The sequence below is a fragment of the Oncorhynchus tshawytscha genome, linkage group LG24 (genome assembly GCF_018296145.1).
Source record: "Oncorhynchus tshawytscha isolate Ot180627B linkage group LG24, Otsh_v2.0, whole genome shotgun sequence".
Taxonomy (NCBI): domain Eukaryota; kingdom Metazoa; phylum Chordata; class Actinopteri; order Salmoniformes; family Salmonidae; genus Oncorhynchus; species Oncorhynchus tshawytscha.
Genome location: NC_056452.1, coordinates 6,779,034 through 6,792,207, shown reverse-complemented (window position 1 = coordinate 6,792,207; position 13,174 = coordinate 6,779,034). Strand labels below are relative to the sequence as shown.

The window sequence follows — 13,174 nt, the reverse complement described above, 5'->3', positions numbered from 1 at the left end:
GAGTAAGGAAACAAATATGTAATTTAATAATTTCAGTGAACTATCCCTTTAATTGCATGACAAAATAAAAGTCAGGCAAGTGTGCACAAGCAGGCACAATGAAGAGTCTTGCAGGGGACTTTTATTTTGCCAATTGGTGAAGTGATGACATAATTAACCTGCTCTGGCGACCCACATTTAGGAAGAAGTTGTTGTAAAGTCACGTAAGACAAACATCTAAACGATGGACAGAATGCTTATTGCAGAATATTCGCTAACATTTTACATTCAGACTCAGGGTAAACAGCCACCACTGTGCAGCTGGTTTTTATAACATAATGTCGCAACAGCAAGCGATGTAACGTCTGCCTATTGCGCTCGGCCGACCAGTCTGGCATGTTCGGTCTTTACTAAAACTTTCCTGTGAATACTTTGTACGATACTTAGACTTAAACATTGACCAATTAATCACAGGGTATCTGCAGATTCCATGAAGTTGAATTTAAGACTTTGCATGAACTTTTTAATGCCACTTGGAATGCATTTTAATACATATTTTGTGCATGCCACATACCTGCTAATTTTCCCCTCCAGAAATGAGCCCATGTCAAAAAGCTGTATTTTTAGGGCTGGCTCTTTCACTATTTTTACCATAATGGCTGGTGTGGCTACTGCTAGCCAACAATAAGACAAAGGTCAGTTTTCCGGGAAAAATATGAGTATTGCAATGTCCGATGGAGCAGTGTGGATAAAAATGTAGTACAGTGGCATATCCCATCCCTGCATTGAGGTATGTTTTCCAACCCACATCTCACGCCGGCTCCACTGTGTCTTAATGTAACCATTAATGCGTTCTGACCCCAGTGCAGCTCAGTGTAAACAAGCATAACGGTAGAGTCGGCATATTCTGGCAAATATAATGGGCTAATCATTCGTTAGATCACAAACTAGGTGTCCAGATTATTGGCTTTGAACCGATACCAATACCAGCTAATGATACTCAATACTACAACAATACCACTGTAAACAAATGGCTTAAAGTCAGACATACAGCACTGTTACTGTTTAAAACATGTGGTCAACTCTCCATCTGAATAGCTAGGCCACTGGATGTGCAGGCTTTGAATCCAGCACTGCTCAAACACACCAGTCAACTTAAAGTCCTGTTGTGCAGTTTATTGGTAGAATCTGGTGTTAGTGGAGCTGGAACGAAAGTCTACACACTCAGTAGCTCTCTTGGAGGTATTATGCTATAACACACAACAACCAAAAAGTCAAAGAAAATAATTCCCTCATTCAGTGAATCGGGTATCAAATGACTATACTTTCAAGCAAGGTAGCTAAGTGGGAGGACTGGAGACCAACTTTTTCCAGTGCCTAGTAAGTCATGAAATAAGTTAATGCCTTCAGAAAGAATTCGCACCCCTTGACTTATTCCACATTTTGTTGTTACAGCCTGAATTTAAAATTGATTAAATCGAGATTGTCACTGGGCTCACACAATATCCCATAATGTAAAAGTGAAATTATGTTTTTAGAAATGTTTACAAATTAATTAAATTAAAAGCTAAAATGTCTAGAGTCAATAAGTATTCAACCCCTTTGTTATGGCAAGCCTAAATAAGTTCAGGAGTAAAAATGTGCTTAACAAGTCACATAAGTTGCATGGACTCATTCTGTGTGCAATAAGTTTTTAACATGATTTTTAAATGACTACCTCATCTCTGTACCCAACACATACTGATAATTGTAAGGTCCAAAGATACAGGCGTCCTTTCTAACTTCTAACACTCAGGGATTTCACCATGAGGCAAATGGTGACTTTAAAACAGTTACTGAGTTTAATGGCTGTGATAGGATAAAACTGAGGGTGGATCAACAACATTGTAGTTACTCCACAATACTAACCTAAATGACAGAGTGAAAAGAAGGAAGCCTGCACAGAATAAAACATATTCCAAAACATGCATCCGGTTTTCAATAAGGCACTAAAGTAAAAAATAAAAATAAAATAAAAACTTTGTCCTGAACACAAAGCATTATGTTTGGGTCAAATCCAACACATCACTGAGTAGCACTTCATATTTTCAAGCATGGTGGTGGCTGCATCGTGTTATGGGTATACTTGTCATCGGAAAGGACTAGGGAGCTTTTTAGGTTAAAAATAAAACAGAATAGAGCTAGGCACAGGCAAAATCCTAGAGGAAATGCTGGTTCAGTCTGCTTTCCAACAGACACTGGGAGACAAATTCAACTTTCAGCAGGACAATTATCTAAAACACAAGGCCAAATATAAACTGGAGTTGCTTGTGAAGACAACATTGAATGTTCCAGTTGACTTAAATATGCTTCAAAATCTATGGCAAGATTTGAAAATGTCTGTAATCACTGCCAAAGGTGATTGAGTCTAACATGTATTGACTCCAGGGTGTGAATACCTACGCTACTGTTCAAAATTTTGGGGTCACTTAGAAATGTCCTTGTTTTTGAAAGGAAAGCTAATTTTTGGGTCCCTTAAAATAACATCAAATTGATAAGAAATACAGTGTAGACATTGTTAATGACTATTGTAGCTGGAAACAGCAGATTCTTTTATTGAATATCTACATAGGCCCATTATCAGCAACCATGACTCCTGTGTTCCAATGGCACGTTGTGTTAGCTAATCCAAGTTTATTTTAAAAGGCTAATTGATCATTAGAAAACCCTTTTGCAATTATGTTAGCACAGCTGAAAACTGATGTACTGATTAAAGAAGCAATAAAAAAAACTGGCCTTCTTTAGAGTAGTTGAGTATCTGGAGCAGCATGCATTTGTGGGTTTGATTACAGGCTCAAAATGGCCAGAAACAAATAACTTTCTTCTGAAACTCGTCAGTCTATTCTTGTTCTGAGAAATGAAGGCTGAATGCCAAGGAGGAAACCTGGCACCATCCCTACTGTGAAATATGGTGGCGGCAGCATCATGATGTGGGGGTGTTTTTCAGTGGCAGGGACTGGGAGACTAGTCAGGATCGAGGGAAAGCTGAACGGAGCAATCCTTGATGAGACTGGGGCGAACGTTCACCTTCCAACAGGACAACGACTAAGAACACAGCCAAGATAACACAGGAGTGGCTTCGGGACAAGTCTCCATGTCCTGGAACATGATCTAATATCTCTGGAGAGACATGAAAATAGCTGTACAGCGACGCTCCCCATCCAACCTGTCAGAGCTTGAGAGGATCTGCAGAGAAGAATGGGAGTACTTCAACAAAGTACTGAGTAAAGGGTCTGAATACTTATGTAAATGTGGGTTATTGTGTGTAGATTGATGAGGAAAAAATACAATTGAATCAATTTTAGGATAAGGCTGTAACGTAACAAAATGTGGAAAAAGTCAAGAGGTCTGAATACTTTCCAAATGCACTATAGGTGAGAAATCAATTTTGAGTTCAGGCTGTCACACAATGTAGCTATTTAATCTATTAGTTCAGGGAATGCATGATGGCTATATTTTGATGTGCAACATGTCAAAAAAGGATCCAGAATAATCACATATTTTTGGCTCTTTAGAGATGAATTTGCCTGCATGTTTTTGTGCATATTGACCTAGGCTATTTACCACATGAGGTGGGAACTCAAAATACATCAGCTAGGTTGAAAACTGTAAATATGATATTGTTGCTAGATAGCCATGCAATTGATCTAACAGTACATTTTATGTCCTACAAAAACTGTCCATTGGTAGGCCTAAATAGGCTACTTGATATACCACAAGTGGCACACTCTGCTCCGTTCTGCTGGCGCATCATCTCAATTACATCCTATATTTGTAAATTGGTTATTTCCTCTATTGACAGTTGAACCTTTTCCCTACAATTACATTTCAAAATGTTGATCAACTGTCAGTAGCCTATGCTTGTGCTTAACAGAATGCATCTCTCAGAGGGGGGAAAGGGTGTTAGAGTTGACAGCGAAACAGGGATAGGGCAGATACTTTCATTGCCAGAAGCAGGTTAATGCACATTAGTGTTGACCAAATAATGGTTTTAGAACCAAAAGAAATCTGTAATTTTTGATCCTAGCTAGGGAGTGGTCTTCAAATTTTATAGGCCCCTCTGGCAATGGCTCAACCTGCACATGAACTGCGCACATGTGGATAGCGCTCTAACATCTTGAAAGTGCACCTCGTATCATTTCATGTTTAAAAAAAAAATGTTTTGCAGTGGTGGAAACAATTAAGCAGCAGTCAAAAACACAAGTCATCTCCATCACATTTTTTAAGACCTTTGATAAATTAAAGACTTAAGGCCTTTAAATTAGATAAATGAACTTAAGGACCCACGGACACCCTCAATCACATTCACCAGACATGTTCTGCCCAATGCTCGGGAATCATCTCCCTCCAAACACCTCCCCCAGTCTGGTGAACTTCTGATTCTGAGCCACACCTTGCAGTCCTGTGATTTGCTAGGATCCAATCATTACTTTATATTTGTTTACTCACACACAGGCCAGATTTGAGTCATTATTTCAGGCTTATTTGCCCTATGCAGTTGCTGCTGGTCTTGTATTGCAGGGCTCCCTTGCAGAAAAGACCATGGTCTCAATGGGCCTTCCTGCTTGAATAAAAGGTTAAATAGCCTTAAAACGAGGTAAGGGACCAGACCGACCCCCTGACAAACCAGCAAGTTGAAATGGAATTTTATTCAACATTTTGGGGTGGCAGGGTAGCCTAGTGATTAGAGCGTTGGACTAGTAACCGGAAGGTTGCAAGTTCAAATCCCCGAGCTGACAAGGTACAAATTTGTCGTTCTGCCCCTGAACAGGCAGTTAACCCACTAGGCCGTCATTGAAAATAAGAATTTGTTCTTAACTGACTTGCCTAGTTAAATAAAGGTAAAATATATATTTTTAATTCTGACTCACAGTAGGGCCATTAATTTGAATGCATGTTTTAAGGCGATATTCCAAAATGCCTGTATGGCAAGAATATAGCTTTTCATTTAAAAAAATAAATAATTTATGAGCATTTGTCTGCTTGTACTCATGTCTTTTTGGTCTTGTCTCCTTTGTTCCTTCTCTGCTGTGTGCACCTTCCCATATCCTCAAATCCCACCAAGCCCCTCCCCCTGCCACTCACAACAAAGATGAGAGATCCCTTCTTCCTCTCTGACAAGCAGTTTCAACTAGCTATTTGAATTTGAGGTTTGGTCCAACAGAATCAGTCCCATGGACACCGAAAGACATTGAGACATTATTTTACTGTAACCTTTCTAACGATACCCTTTTTATGCCTCAACTCCTCAAATTGCACGCAGAGCAGATACTACTAAAACAGGAGTATCATTGAACATTGATTCTGGAAAAATGAATGCTCAGTTTGTCACACAATTTACCACACCCCCTAGCAACATTTTAGCCAAAGACTGTTATACGAGCTGTCTAGTCTGTTTAATAAATGTGCAATAAGCATAAAACAATTAAGGTATTAGCAACTCGTTCTCATTCTGAGAAATAAGGTAGGCAATTGACTTCAACATCTGAACAAAGTAAACTGGCTAGCATGCTGTTCAAACAGTTGAAGATGTACAGAAGGATGTGTTCATAACAATTCAACTTTTCTCTTGTTAGCTAGCAAATAGATACAAGATGCTAAACATGAAATAACAATTAGCTGGCTACTCACTAGCACGTGGGTTTGTGCTTGAGAGATTGTTTATGAGATCTGTACACAACTTCTATAATGCCTGCTACAAGAAGTTAGTCATTATTAATGAATGTGCATGTTATGGAAAAATTTTAAACAAAAAGGGGCATTTCCATAAAGACTTGAAAGCCAGATCTGTGACTATTAGGTATAATTTCACAAGCCCTGAACGCATTAGATTATTGCTGACTGTTTGAAATGCAGTGTATTTGACCTTTACATTGTACAACAAAGCTCATTTAGAGATTGTGAATCGTTGATCAATTTGAAAAAAAATCAAGACATAATTTAAGCCATATTGCCCAGCCCTACCCCGCAGTGTTCTTTTCCGAGGCTGCTGTACATCACTGTGCATAGTATTTCTTGTGTGTATTATTGTGTTAGTACATTTTGACCTGTTGAATTAGTTATACATACCTCAAGAAGATTAATGACGTTGTAGTACAATGTAGTTGGGGCTACACATTTTTTATTTTTCCATCTCTTACCTGTAATGTATGGTCCATTTGTGAAAAACAGTAGCCTGGATCCAAATCTCCAAAACTCATTTGCAAGAAGATAATACCTAACAAAAAAAATGTGGGTTAATACAAATAAATAGAAAAATAAAATTACCATTGGTTGTGTCCAGCTTTATGCTTCAACCCCAATTGAATGGCACAGACAAATGGCACATCAACAAAACATGACCTGGGATTTGCACTTATCTCAACAGAAAGACCTGATAAGCGTATTATTTTGGAGTGTAATGTCCCTTTAAGACAGGTAGCGCTAGCTAGCTGTGCTAGTGACGTTTGATAACGTTACCTAGCTAACGTTAGCTACTAAGTAGCAAAGCTACTGTACAAGTTAAACATTAACATCAGCTAACGCATGTAACAGTGCATTTCGGCGCAATAATGGGCATCATATCACAGAAATAAATACTTCCCTAGTTGTTTTGAAATCATATCATTTCTGTCATTTAAATATTTTGATACTCTCTCCCTCAGACCGCTCGCAAAAGCTAACGTTAGCTAGCTGACGAAGTGCAGCTAACAAGTAGTGAGCAATATAATGCTGTTTTATGGGCTGTTGGACTGCAAAAACAGAAAATACCGATATCACAAACAAGTCTGTGGTTAGATGTGCACTGAACGTTTTTCCTTTATCCATTAAATTAGTTTTCTGAACAAAAACAAGAATATGCACGCTCACCTGTTCGTGCAGTAACCAACCGATCCTTGAGGTGATAACACCCACCTACAAGCTTAGCGATTGGCCAGTGCTGTGAATCTGCATTTTTTTATTGGATTACGTAGCTGTCGTTCTTTATTAAAAGCCTTACAGCGGAAATAGTGAAGGGTCAATTGTATCCCATATCCCATGGTGGTCTATAATTCTTACTAAAATGCAACATTGATATGGGTAAAATCCCTATTAAGCTTGCAAACTTTCATAAACAAGTACTTCTAACTTGGAACCTCATGTACAAACACAATTTTTCCCCACATAGGTGTACAATATGGAATAATAAAGACATAAAATACAAAAACAAGTCTTTTTTTTCCAAAACTGGTTTGACAACAACATTATTTGGGTTCAACAATTATTGAATAATGATGGACAACTATATGATTATCCAGCATTTATGAGAACACACAATGTTACATTCACTCCTGAGGAGTATCAAACTGTTGTTAGAGCTGTCCCTAAAGGTGCTATTCTTTTAGGAGAATATAACACTACTCCAAGTGAAACTATTGAGGAATTTGTAGCCTCAATACAATTAGAAGGAATTGACATTTTAAACTATAAATGTAATAACATGTATATAAGGAAACTATGTCAAAATGTTACTATTCACTCTGCTCAAATGTACTGGAATGCAGCCCCAGGACAAGTGAACTGGAACAAAGTTTCGTTGTTGTCTCGTAAATATTGTATATCTAATAAGGTGAAAGAAGTATCATACAAACTCATTCATAGAATCTACCCTGTAAAGACCTTTATTATACACAGATTTAAAATAGTTATTGATAACAAATGTGTATTTTGTGGTTGTGACCCAGAAACTCTTGACCATTTATTTCAGGACTGCTCTTATGTCAGAAGATTTTGGAGTGAGTTAGAAGATTTTATTTAAAAGAAACTATGAATTTTAATTTGAGAGACTCCGATGTTATGTTTTATTTTGATCCAAATGATATGGACCCTGATTTAACTTTCATTGTTAATTTGTTTATCTTTCATGGAAGATTCTGTATCCATAAAATGAAGTGGGCAGAGAACAAACCCCTCTTCACATTATTTAAGATATCATTTCAAAATAATATTTAAATTCTCAGTAAATGTAAAAACAAAAAAGCAAGACGCACCATAAGAGTATTTAACAAATTGAAAATGATTCTTGATATGTAATAACCCTGTCTGTTAGGTTTATGTACTCTTGTTTGTATTTTTCTGTTTTTGTTTTGTTTTGTTGTGTTCATAATAAAAAAATTAAAAAAATTAAAAAATAAAACAATAAATAAATAAATAAATAAATAAAAGGATCCCATATCCTTGGGACGTCTATACCCGTACCTTAACCATTTTAAATGTCAAAGTCAACATTTATTTTGAAATACAAACTAATGGATACATAGTCTACACATACTTTCCATAAATCAGTCAGGCCAATTTGAGGCAAAAGCCATTTTGAGGCGGCGTTTTCCCTTGGGGGAAAATTCTTGCTGCAAACCAAATAATCATATCAAATGAAATTTTATTGGGTCGCATAGACATTCATATTTAGCAGATGTTATTGGGGGTGTAGCGAAATGCTTATGCTCCGAGCTCCAACAGTGCAGTAATATAAAAAAAAATACACAACAATACACACAAATATAAAACTAAAATAATGGAATTAAGAAATATATAAATATTAGGATAAGCAATGTCGGAGTATAGAGTATAAATATTTACAGTATATATGTGATGGGATATAAAGTAATTATGGACAGTAAAGTATGTGAATAGAATATGTAGTATATCTGTAGGATATAATAGTATATAGTATTGTAATGAAATAGGCAGGGAGCAGGTCTAAAAACCTCCAGCGCGCTATCGACTGTGCCCCAAAAGCATGTTCAAACCGCAGCGTCGACATGGGTCGTTTGTACATAACTCCCTCCCATTCATTTCCGTCCAAGGCGGTGAAAAATATACATTTTTACCAACTTTATGCAAAACACCAGCGGCGACCAATCATATCGAGTGGTTCTCATGACGAATTTGACGCTATGCGACCCAAGGCTGGAGACTTTCTTCAGCGAAGATGGCTGACAAAAATACTAGGATGGAAGCAAATGTAACGTCATGACGAATCATGCAAAAAATATCTACAACTGACAGGAATATGTTAGTTAATGTAGAGACAAACGATTTTGCCATTTCTTTTGTCATTAAGTTCATTTAGCTGGCTAGCTGACATTAGCCAGTTAGCTGGCTAGCTGACATTAGCCAGTTAGCTGGCTAGCTGACATTAGCCAGTTAGCTGGCTAGCTGACATTAGCCAGTTAGCTGGCTAGCTGACATTAGCCAGTTAGCTGGCTAGCTGACATTAGCCAGTTAGCTGGCTAGCTGACGTTAGCCAGTTAGCTGGCTAGCTGACGTTAGCCAGTTAGCTGGCTAGCTGACGTTAGCCAGTTAGCTGGCTAGCTGACGTTAGCCAGTTAGCTGGCTAGCTGACATTAGCCAGTTAGCTGGCTAGCTGACATTAGCCAGTTAGCTGGCTAGCTGACATTAGCCAGTTAGCTGGCTATCTTTATGGGTGTTGTGACATGAGTATGAAATTGTAATTCTGGTTGTTTAATATTTTAGGGACTCCTGAAACAACCAGAAAACCAGGCTGTCATCTTGTGAAACAGTGGATGTAAAGAATCTAGCTAGCTAAAGCATTTACTACACATTTTATGTACAATTGTGTAAGCTTCCCTTGCTGTTATTTGCCCTGCAATGCAGATGAAATAACGTAAATTAGCTAGTTTACTATGTTCTTGCTTATTGTGCAGTGGAGGATAAAAATACCTGCATGCCTATGGATGTGTAGCTAGCTATGCAGCCTGTACATTGTAATATATTCACTGATCATGTGCTCTACATTGACAATAAAGGTGCAGTTCAGGTATGAATGTCTGAGATTATTTTTCAGTCATATCCAATACCAGGAGTATCAAATTAGTCTTTGATGCTGTTTCTGCATGTATGTATTACAATTATAGTGTTTACCAATCTTGTTCCTGGGACATGAATGGTTATGATAGCTATACAATAGACTAGAAACATGATTTTTAACTACACTACACTTCCTATGCATCATGTAAATACTCTAAAACCGGTTCATCTCAATATCTATTTTCCTAGGTGTAGTATTTCATCAAATGAGAGTCTTAATTTCAACCAGAAGAGAATGTGAAACACTTAATTGAAATAAGTTATTTAAGTGTTATAAATACAAGCATTATAAATATTAATTGTAATATTATATTATATTATTATACTTTACTTCTGTTGTGCATTATAAAAACAGGAAGAAAGAGGTGGTGAGAGGTGTAAAATACAGAAAGGGAAAGAGGTAAGGACATAGGAGCAGGGAAGGCAGCATATGATTAATTAATCATAGTGCTACCCTAATGTTCTCTCAGTTCATCACAATTACACAAGTGTGTCTAGTGGTGTCTCCTAACCAGCCTTGGGCTCCCAGTCGGCCCGAAGGTTATCTTAAGAGTGGGTGAGGTGGCGATGACGGGACTGGGGGTTGGCATCGTCTCTAACATCAAAACCTACCTGCAGACGAGAACGAGAGCATGTTTAAGCTTTTTTTTAAATGTTATTTTAAAACTCAGTCATCAATCATCAGGAGGTAAAAATGCAAAACTGACCTTGGATCATTAACTCTGGGAATACTGCATCTCTATTTCAATGTAAAGCATCTCTTTAATAATACATCCTGTTGACCTGACCAACTGACCTCTCACCTCTGTTCATGCTGTGCCCTCTATGTAGCCAGTTCAGATGCAGGAGGTGTTCACCGACACAGCTGATATAACCTAGAGAATTTAGGGAGAAGGGGAAAGAGGGATGAAGTGAAGGAGAGAGACTGTTATTGAGAAAATAAAGTAGTTAAAGACAGTGTTCAACAGGAATATGTGTGTGGCTTAAGTGGCTGCAGAGTACTCTATACTGAAAAACATGAACGGACACACGAGGACAAACAATATAGCGTAGTTATAGAAATAATGAAGTGTCTTACTATTCTCCATGGTTGGCTCTCTTGCCTATTCTTTGAATTTGGAAGGAGCCAGTTATACACCTGAGCCTGCACAACGCAATCCATCAATCAGATTGATACATGAGTGGGGTGTGGGTTATAGGGTGTCTAATTGTTCTACTTTTTTTCAATATGGGTGACTTAAAATAGCCTGTTTTGTTGTTGTACATACATCACACCCTTACCTTAACAGCACCCTCACCTGAGAAGTAGAAATCAAAGGGAGAGAAAATGGGAATTGAATAACTGCAGCTGACATAGCTAAGTAAATGGAAGAATACTCTTAGTGCAATGTGGATGGCTCTTAAAAGAGCCTTTGGTTGTGCATAGTGTAGTCTATGGTGTTGCCAGGGAACAGCACCCTCTTTGAAGAAGTAGGAGGTGAAGATCTCCTGCACACGGATTGCCTCTCTTGCTGTGTTGTTGACCACATCCTTGACACATCCTGCAGAGCAGCAGACCTCTCCTCTGGCACACAGCAGCGAGCTGCAGATCCCCTCCCGGTCCTCGTGTCCATCCTCATGAAATTAAGAAGGACGTAGGTAGCCTCCACACGCCTGAATTTCCCCAAGAGGCAGTCCCAGATGGCCTTGGTCACCCAACCTTGCAGTGCCCTACACGGTAACTGTAGGTAATCATTTTGAAAGAATCTCCAGTTACAAGGTATCTGAAGGAATATGGAAGATAATGTCATTATTAGACTTTTACATCACCAGGTAATTGTGGATTACTAAAGTATAATATCCCTTCTGCACACACATGTGCATGTGTAGCATGTGACAATAACATGATCATATCAAGGATAGCATCACAAATGAATACATAAATACCACTTGAAGATTGATGATGAGTTGATCATTTGATCAGCTGTGCAGTGCTAAGGCAAAAACACCACTGCTCTTCATTGGGACCTCTTCATCTGTAGACAGGCTTTCATAGCTCTCTTTATCTGAGGACAGAAAACCTCACAAGAAACAGACTTCATTATACTCAAATTACACCGCACTAAAAACTATGTTACCATTATCTCTGTCCTCACTTCTAGGGACTGGAACTACACAAGTACCTGCCCTATCCAGAATAGGCTACTCTCTCACTTTGACAGTTGGAACTGCTATCCTTTCAAGCTCCTCCATGGTTGTTAGCTAGCTACCTACAAATGCATTTTGAGTTTGTTTTTTACAGTGATAAATACATCAAGATAGCTAATATGAAGTTATGTAACTGGTGATATTTCATTCACTTAGCTATCTATACAGTATGTAAAGTTGGTTAGATAGCTCGCTAGACAACTAGCTTTTTACATTTTCAAAATGAATTTACTTACTTGAATATGTTCACCCAGCCATGTGGACAATTGGAAACAGGGCAGCAAAATGTGTTTGCCACCAGAGCGTTTAGAGCACATTACTATTGAACTATTTACCCATTTACATTTTTTATTTAACTAGCCAAGTCAGTTGAGAACAAATTCTTATTTACAATGACGGCCTAGGAACAGTGGGTTAACTGCCTTGTTCACAGGCAGAACAACAGATTTTTATAGTTTCAGCTCGGGGATTCGATCTAGCAACCTTTTGGTTACTGGGCCAACACTGGAACCACAAGGGTACATGCCATCCCCACTAATAACCAGATCTTCATACAAACTTGCTATGCTGAATTCTTGATGCACAATCGAACGTGCTGCTATAATGCTGCCAGCACGCCCACAAGCGAGTCACAATGGGCAGCCTAAGCGGCACGCGGCAATTTACCTCTTGCTAGTGTACATGCCCGTTTAGGAATGCGCTCACTGGCCAAGCAGGAATGCGCTCACTGGCCAAGCACACGTACGTTCGTGGATGCAAGGTCCGATCCCACTTCTGACACCAATGTAATGAAACCCTCAACCTTCTAGTCTCGAACCCTCAACCTTCTAGCCCGAAGTCCAGCGCGCTATCGACTGTGCCCCAAAAGCATGCTCAAGCAGCAGAGTCGATTATATGTTCCATTATTGAAGTGACCAGTGTTCCATGTTTATGCCTTCGGAAAGTATTCAGACCCCTTGACTTTTTCCACATTATGTTAGGTTAAATTGTTTTTCCCCCTCACCAATCTACACACAATCTACCTATAATGACAAAGCAAAAACAGAAATATGACATTTACATAAATATCAGACCCTTTACTCAGTACTTTGTTCAAGGACCTTTGGCAGCAATTACAGCC

The 13,174-nt window shown here is 38.5% G+C and overlaps 1 protein-coding gene across 1 annotated transcript in view; it reads right to left on the bottom strand.

Moving 5' to 3' along the window:
• Nucleotides 1-6,935, bottom strand: part of kansl1a (KAT8 regulatory NSL complex subunit 1a) — a 60,414-nt gene extending 53,479 nt beyond the window's left edge. The window contains exons 1-2 of the mRNA XM_024387038.1: nucleotides 6,868-6,935; nucleotides 6,159-6,235 (exon numbers count right to left, since the gene is read on the bottom strand). The gene's annotated coding sequence lies outside the window, so the exon portion shown is untranslated. The remainder of the gene's footprint in view (nucleotides 1-6,158; nucleotides 6,236-6,867) is intronic.
• Between the last annotated feature and the right edge of the window lie 6,239 nt (nucleotides 6,936-13,174).